This window comes from Triticum aestivum, chromosome 1B, assembly GCF_018294505.1.
Source record: "Triticum aestivum cultivar Chinese Spring chromosome 1B, IWGSC CS RefSeq v2.1, whole genome shotgun sequence".
NCBI lineage: Eukaryota > Viridiplantae > Streptophyta > Magnoliopsida > Poales > Poaceae > Triticum > Triticum aestivum.
In genome coordinates, this window is record NC_057795.1 from 395207903 (window position 1) to 395215474 (window position 7572).

At 47.6% G+C, this 7572-nt stretch overlaps 1 long non-coding RNA gene and 1 pseudogene across 1 annotated transcript; both read right to left on the minus strand.

Annotated features, from left to right (window-relative positions):
• LOC123126961 (MADS-box transcription factor 56-like) overlaps positions 1–6151 on the minus strand; it is an 11977-nt pseudogene extending 5826 nt beyond the window's left edge.
• Positions 4416–5358, minus strand: LOC123126977 (uncharacterized). The gene is made up of 2 exons (XR_006462158.1): positions 4885–5358; positions 4416–4811 (listed from the first exon to the last, which is right to left on the minus strand). It is a non-coding gene; the product is annotated as an uncharacterized lncRNA (long non-coding RNA).
• Positions 6152–7572: the final 1421 nt, after the last annotated feature.

Consider the following 7572-nt stretch of genomic DNA (forward strand, 5'->3'; position numbering starts at 1 on the left):
TTCTTTGATGCCGAAATTACACGAGGATTGCGAATTTGCGATGCCTACTAGAGATGGTTCAGCTGAGGCCAAGACTTTGTGCTGGTGGCGGTAATGCTTGCCCCACATAACATGGTAATGTGAGGCAGGGTGCTAATTTTGATTACCGCCAATTGCATTTCCAACCCCTCGTTAAATGAGCTTACGGGTACAAAAATGAACTACTCCTACCTTTACTTCCGGCTGGCCCAATTAATCAGCAAGGATTTCTCATAATTGAGTGGTTACGGAGCAGTTACCAGAATTTTAATTATCTAGAGCACTGAAGTAACTCTCAGCATATTCTTTTCTTTTCTTTTCTTTTCTTTTCTTTGCAAAAAGGAAGCATATTCATATCCTGTAACCATGGTAACCGCAAACCCTGACCCCTTATAAAGAAAAAATCACTCGGTAGCCAAAGATTCCTACTAGTATGCCCGCTCTTTAAATTACAATGGATGAAACTCTAATGGTGATTTATCAATTGTAAATCCATATTTGGATGCTATTTTGCTACCTCAGTTCAGCCGTTGGATATCATTTGATGAACCAGATTCAAAAGATATGTGACCATGTGAGGATCGCATGGCTGAAGTAAGAGCATCTACAACCACAATTGCATAAATCCGGCCTCCAAATGCTCGCGGAAGCGTCCGCGGATAACGACCGGACAACACACAAAAAGTTGATCCCACAACTACAAACACCATTTTTAAATCATCAAATCCATATTATTACATGCAACGTAAAACCTAACCTAAGCGGACCTCAACCTGCTCTGTCGTGCCCATGTCCGACGGCCGGCCGCACCCCTCGAAGTGTTGGTCCGGTCGCTGGCGAGGTAGAGTAGGACATGGGACACGGACCGGCTCATGGGACTCAAGGCGCCACCGTCTCCCATGCCCTACTCTTTCTCGTCGGAGTCCGGAACCTTCACTGTGACAGTGGACGTGAGATCGATGATGTATCCGCCTTGGAGGAGCCAGCAACGTCCACCACGACGCGGTTGCGGCACCCAGACTGGTGCACGATACAGGGCGCCAGAGAATGCGACTCCGCCTCGCCAACGTCCACCTCCGCGAGGGCTTCTGCCGTCTCCTATGCCACTGCCTTGTACGGCGAGCACGCCGCACCATATTGGCATCGGCGGACGCCCATATGCATTCACCTCGGCGCACCAACGAAGCGGTTGCGCATCCGCCGGCGTGTTGGGATGCCAAACGGACCCACTGCCTCCGGTGATGCAGCCGCGACACACCTCGCACCGGATCCATGCGCCATTTGGGCGGACGCAATGAATTCCCGACGGAAGGAGTTCGAGCGTCGCTGTCGGGCTGCCTACTCCCTGGAGCGGCGGAGCGCAAGGTGGACGGTCATCTCCTTGGGGCCGCGTGCGATGAGCTCGGGGTCAACGGATCTAGAGGTGTAGGACTCGGATCCACTGGTCACCATGTCGGGGAAGGTAAAGAGATCGTCGGACGGGAGCTTGTGGGCAGAGGGAGTAGACTGGAGTGAAGGGGAATGCGGCTAGAGTTTCGGCCGAAGGTGCAGATAGGGTCCATTTTATGAGAGGTTGTGTGGGTCAGCGGGCCGGATCCGACGTGGCAGGCGTGTCTAGACGTGTCCGGGCGCCCTATATCCGTCCTAAATTTAGGCTAGATATGAAGAGTGTCGGTCAGGCCGGGCGTTTAGGCCAGCTACAAGGAGACCGGTTGGGGGGCATTTTTGCATCCGGGCAGCCCGTTCGGCGTTTGGAGCGAGTATGGTTCTGGCCGAATAAGGACTTGTTTGACTCAAAGCTGACATTGCCATAACGAATGGTACTACGTGAGAAATCCCATGCAACATTCTTTAGTTGTACTAGTTTAGGTTAGTTAGCCCTAATATGTTTTACTAAGTAAATAAGTGTGTTAATCAGTTTTAAATCCATGCATCAAACTTTGATTAATGTTACTACTCCCTTTAATACATATTAATTGTCACTGCTTTAGTACATAAAAATTACAGCTTTAGACTGTGAAAGGTAATTTGATAATGTTAAATGGGTATTCGTATTCACACTGTGGTCGGCTATGATTATCTTTCATGATACAAAAGGGCAGTGTGTCAATTAAGGCAAGCAATCTGGCAACAGTGTCTTAGAATTGGTTAAGGTGTCTCCGAACCATAAGTAGACATTACACATATTTAGAATTAGTTGCGCCACAAGTGCAGGAAAATCAGAAAGGCTGGATAACATTTATCGATTAATGCCCGCTATTGTGCACGCAATAGACCTTGCATATAAATATTTTCTAACATACGCGGATAAGAACAAACTAAATATTAGCCTACCAAGCTAATACAGTAGCAGATAAGATGGGGAACAGATGATTATCACTGAAGGAAACAAATTTGTCCAACGGAAAAAAAACTTGTTAGGGAAAAATAATCATGATAATTTATGCTCGATGTTTAGTCCAAATACTACAGTACCATCGGCGAAATATAATTACATTAGAAGTGGACATGGACAATAAATATTGCATGTGATATTTACTATAATAGAAAAATGTTATACTAAATAATTACATTTTCTATTTCTTGTAAATACTTTTATTAATAATTTTCTATACTAAATAAAAATGGTACTATAGTAAAGTACTCCATCCGTTTCTAAATCTAAGTCTTTCTAGAGATTCCAATATGAACTACGAAGCAAAATGAGTGAATCCACACTCTAATATATGTCTATATACATCTGTATGTAGTTCATATTGAAACCTCTACAAAGATTTATATTTAGGAACGGAGGGTGCAAGTTCCTTCAGTGCGTAATTGTTCAAGACCTATCATTAACTTGTTGGTAAGCATACAATATAGAAATCAACACTTTATCTCACGAAATGTAGCCCAATTATTCTATAGACTAGTGTTAGTACCACTTGAACATATTTTTGTGAGTTAAAAGAATAGTCTAATATAACATGAAATTTTAGCAAAGCATAGGGAACACTCTATTTTCGTGTAATACAATTGGATTGATTTATCAATAGAGTTACATACAGATAACATGCATGTTTGTTTCGAATTTGAAGTGTGTGAAACCTATGTCTGACCGTACTGTAGATAACTGTTAGAAGATAAAATACTCGATCTAAAAAGTATACTTGTCTCCCCAAAAAACAAAAGAAAAGAAAGTATACTTGTCATGACAAATGATCGATGTATGTAATATTACCTCCGTCCCAAATTAGTTGTCTTAGTTTTGTCTAGATACAGATATACCTAACACTTTAATGTGTCTAGATACATCTATACCTAGACAAAACTATTAAGACAACTAATTCAGGATGGAGGGAGTACAACTATAATGTTGCACAACTTGGTTCTTTTAGTATTATTGCCATGGTTGCCTGCTATTGAGTTATTAATTTGAGAAATATCATTTAGATTTAAAGAAAAAACAAGGATTAGGGAATAAATAGTAATTGGATAAAAAAGGGGGTCTTCGTGTTTTCCATGGAACTTCCCATAATACTTTATCTCGTTATCAAAACAGTCCCTTCTTTAATTCTGAAACACTGACCGGCTATTTAAATTGTTCCTTAGTTACAACGGAGTGATCATTGATTACACAACACTAAAGAATTTTGAAGGAAAACAAAGAAAGCACATCATATGGTGCTTATAATTCTCAGCGCAAATAAAAGTTCCCAGAGTTGATACTCACACATATACACAAGAAATGACACACATCTGCTTTATATGGTCTTTTATATTTGAGGCTATATTTTGGCACAAGCTTATGTTACTAGGAGTTGGTTCTTTTATAGACAAAGAAACTAACTCTACTAAGCACGGCCAACTTTATAGGCAATGGTAAGCATCAACTTTGCTTCTACTGCTCTTCCTTGCCAACATGAAACATCTAACTATGTTGAATGCCTGAATACATCGGTAACTTGCACATATTATTTCGTTGGTAAGGCTGTAGAAAATATCTTTAATTCGTCCTACTAAAATTACAGTTTGCTTGTTAGCTTCAAGTACAGAGATGAACACATATACTCCTCCGATTCGTCCAAACATAAACTACTCCCTCCGCAAACTAATATAAGAAACGCTCTTATATTAGAGGGAGTACATGACAAAATTAATAGTAACAAAAGCAATGTACTGTTATTATCGCATTTACCAATTGGCTATGCACGAACCTATCGAGGCCTGCCTGGTACGTTTGAACGTGGTTTGGTTAGTCACACTATATATGTAGCCAAATTTTAAGACATGTCTACATACTTAGTTGGGAGAAGTGATGTGCTTAACAGTGTTGGCAGGAAAAATCTACCAACATGGAGATAGAAAAATTACCGAATATGGCTAGATCATATGTACTGAAAGTTTAGGCCAAGACATGGAAAAACGACCTGTCATAATATATTAATGATCGAAACATACTACTATGATTTCATACAGAAGTTTAAGGTGGATTAGCCCGCGGTCTACCAAAGTAATAAGCTCTCTATCGTACACTTAAATTAAGACGAATCAGCTGATGAGGGTCAACGCATGAAACCCTACAGCCCCAGGCGAAACATGCAGTTTTCCTGCTTAGGACTGAACTAAAACTCGTCAAATGCGAAGGAAACCCGGATCAGAAAGCTCCCAGAAACTACAGTATCGCATGTACCACACAAACTGACAGGGAGCGCGGACCCCAACCAATCAAGCAAGAAATCAGCGTACGGTGCCACTGTGACCAAGGTCACACAGCCGAATCACAGCCCATACCTCGAACGGAACTGACGCAACTGGAGAGCGGAAGAGAAATCAGGTCAAATCAGCGGTGGTACTGCGAAGTGCCAAGACAAGAGAAATTATTACTTTGCTTCTATAGGTGAAGCTCGCAGTCCCGAGTCCGGACGTCACATGAGCTTTTTTCTCCATCTGTAGCCGCAGCCTTCCTTCCTCCTTTTACTCCCAGCATCGATCCCATTGGCTGTTCATCATTAATTTCGGCCTTGTGCTCCATGTACCAGCCACGATCTCATGTGTGTCCTTCATTTTTCAGAACCTCTTCGACTCGCTAGCAGCCGTGATCCAAAGGAAAGAAAGAAGGAGAAGAGGCCAGGGAGAATGCAGGCTGCCAGGCTCCATGAGATACTGCGGGGGGAGTGAGAGGGAGCTTGAGAAATCGAGGGGAGAAAAAAAAGCAAAAGCCAAAAGCCAAAAGGTGCATGCGTGTGTGTGTGTGACAAAAGTGAGAGAAGGAAGAGCGGCCTCAAAGGTTGTGGTGTGCTGTGTGACATTTGTGGGAGAGACGGAGACAAAAGGCAGAGCGAGCTAGCAGGCCTGTGCTTTTTGATTAGCTGTGTGCACCGGGTCCGTACGGACACTTTGGGTAAGAATGGCAGCAGCGCTACAAGAGTTCGCGGCCTCCAATAATAGCAACCGCGGCATTGCAAACGCCGGCTAGACCGCTAGACGGCCGGACGGTGTCGTCGCCTCGCCCATGAACCCAAGAACCCACAAGCAGCAACCGGATTTCGAACAGCAGCAGGGAAACTAGATTCAAGATTTGGCGTTTGCGTGGGGGAGGGTACCTGGTGGCGCTGGCGAACTCGTAGAGCCTGCCGCGAGGGGAGAAGACGACGAGCGCAACCTCGGCGTCGCAGAGCACTGAGAGCTCGAAGGCCTTCTTGAGTAGCCCGTTCCTGCGCTTGGAGAAGGTCACCTGCCGGCTCGTCGCGTTCTCTATCCGCTTCATCTCCGTCTTCCCCCGCACCATCCTTCCTGCCGCTGGCGGAGCTCGATCGATCCCCTCTCCTCCGCCGAAAACGGGCCAATCACCAACTGCACAGGGCGGTAAACAACCAACGAATTAAGTGAGTAAATCCGAGCCAGCGGAGATCAAACGCGGTAAAAACGGGTAGATCTGAGAGGGCAGGGCGCTCACCAGAAATGGCTAAGCGAGCGAGGAGAAGGAGAGGAGCGGGGAGGACGGCGCGTCCGCGGCTTCCCCTGCCCGCGTAGCCCGGAGAGGAAAGGGCGTGGTGTGGGGTGGGTGCGGGCACTGTGCACTGGATTTATAAGGTAGGGAGGAAAAAACTCGACTGCCGATTAGTGGACGGGGTGGGAAGGCGGCCGGAGGGAGGGAAGGTATCGAAGGGGTTAACAAAAGGAAGCCACCCGGCCAAATAAAGAAGGCGACTGCGCGAGGAATTTCCCGTCCTAGGAAAAATCAGGGGACCCGCCCAGGAGCCCCCGTTGGAGCGCCATTGGCCGTCGCCGTTGGTTCGCGGAAATTAACGTGGAACTCCCGCCCGGAGGATGACGATTTTGTGGCCGCAACCCTCCAACCAATGCGTATTTGCAGCCAAGTTTAGCTGTGTGGATGTGTGTGGGTGATTGCCAATGCTAAGAGCATCTCCAAGGGATGCGCATCGAGCGACGTGCTAAAACAGTTTTTTGCGCGTGGAAATGGCGGTTTTTGCGCGCGGCAGGGCGGTGGCTCCAGCAGCGGCTGCAAAATATTGCGCGCGCGACCCACTCTAACAGACGCTGCAAATAAACGGCGCACGCGAGCAAGCAGAACACAAACTAGTTCAACCAAATAGATAAAATTCAACGATACAAATAGCACAAACTTGTCTAATAAACTATCCAATACAAACTAGTCCGATAAAACTAGAAACTACGGTGACTACGGTGACCTCTCGTCGTCTTCCTCCTCCTCGCTTGTGTCCTCTTCCTCCGACGTATCAATAAATGCGTCTGCCCTTCGATCGTCATCTTCCGAGAAGAATGATGCATGTCCCATTTTGCACTGCGATATGGCCAGTGCCTTCCGACGACGCTTGTCCTCCGTCCTGCGCGTCGCCTTGCCCTCCTCTCCGCACAGAAGGCGTTCTCGTTGGCGACGTCCTCCTGGTGGCTCCGGCGCCACTCCGCCATGGCTCGCTCGTCCGCCTGAGCGATGAGGAGGCGGCATTGCTGCCGACGGTGTTCCTGACGGTCGGCGTCAGTTACTAGCCGCGGCGGAGGGGCGAGGTCCTGCGCCTGCTCGCGCGTCCAGACGTCCCGAAAGTTCATCTGTGCGCGAGGCCTCGAGAGGCGCCACGCTGCCGCGTCGTACGCGCGGGCGGCTTCGTGGGGTGTGTCGAAGGTGCCGAGGCCAAGGTGCACGCCGCCGCACCGAATCTCAACGTAGAAGGTAGCCCGAAGCTCCCCGGCGGCGCGGCGGCATGGTGGCGCGTCGGCGGCGAGGCAAGAAAGCGACAGAGGAAGAGAGAGCGGGAGAGGGCGCGTTGCAAGGTGGAGAGCGATGAGAGGGCGTGTGGCGGGCGCTGCATTTTATAGGCGCGCCGGATACCACGTGCCAAATCTAGCGCGTGCCCGGCCGCTTTTTCCCCAGTGCGCGCAATCGTTTCCCGCGCGCCTGAGTTTCCCGCCTGCGCGGGAGCGCGCGAAACCGTCCCGCGCGTGGTTTTTGCAGCCACTGTTGGAGATGCTCTAAGTACCAACATGTGGTTAGATAGTTAGGAGGACAGTGGTATCCCAGCCCACTAGGAT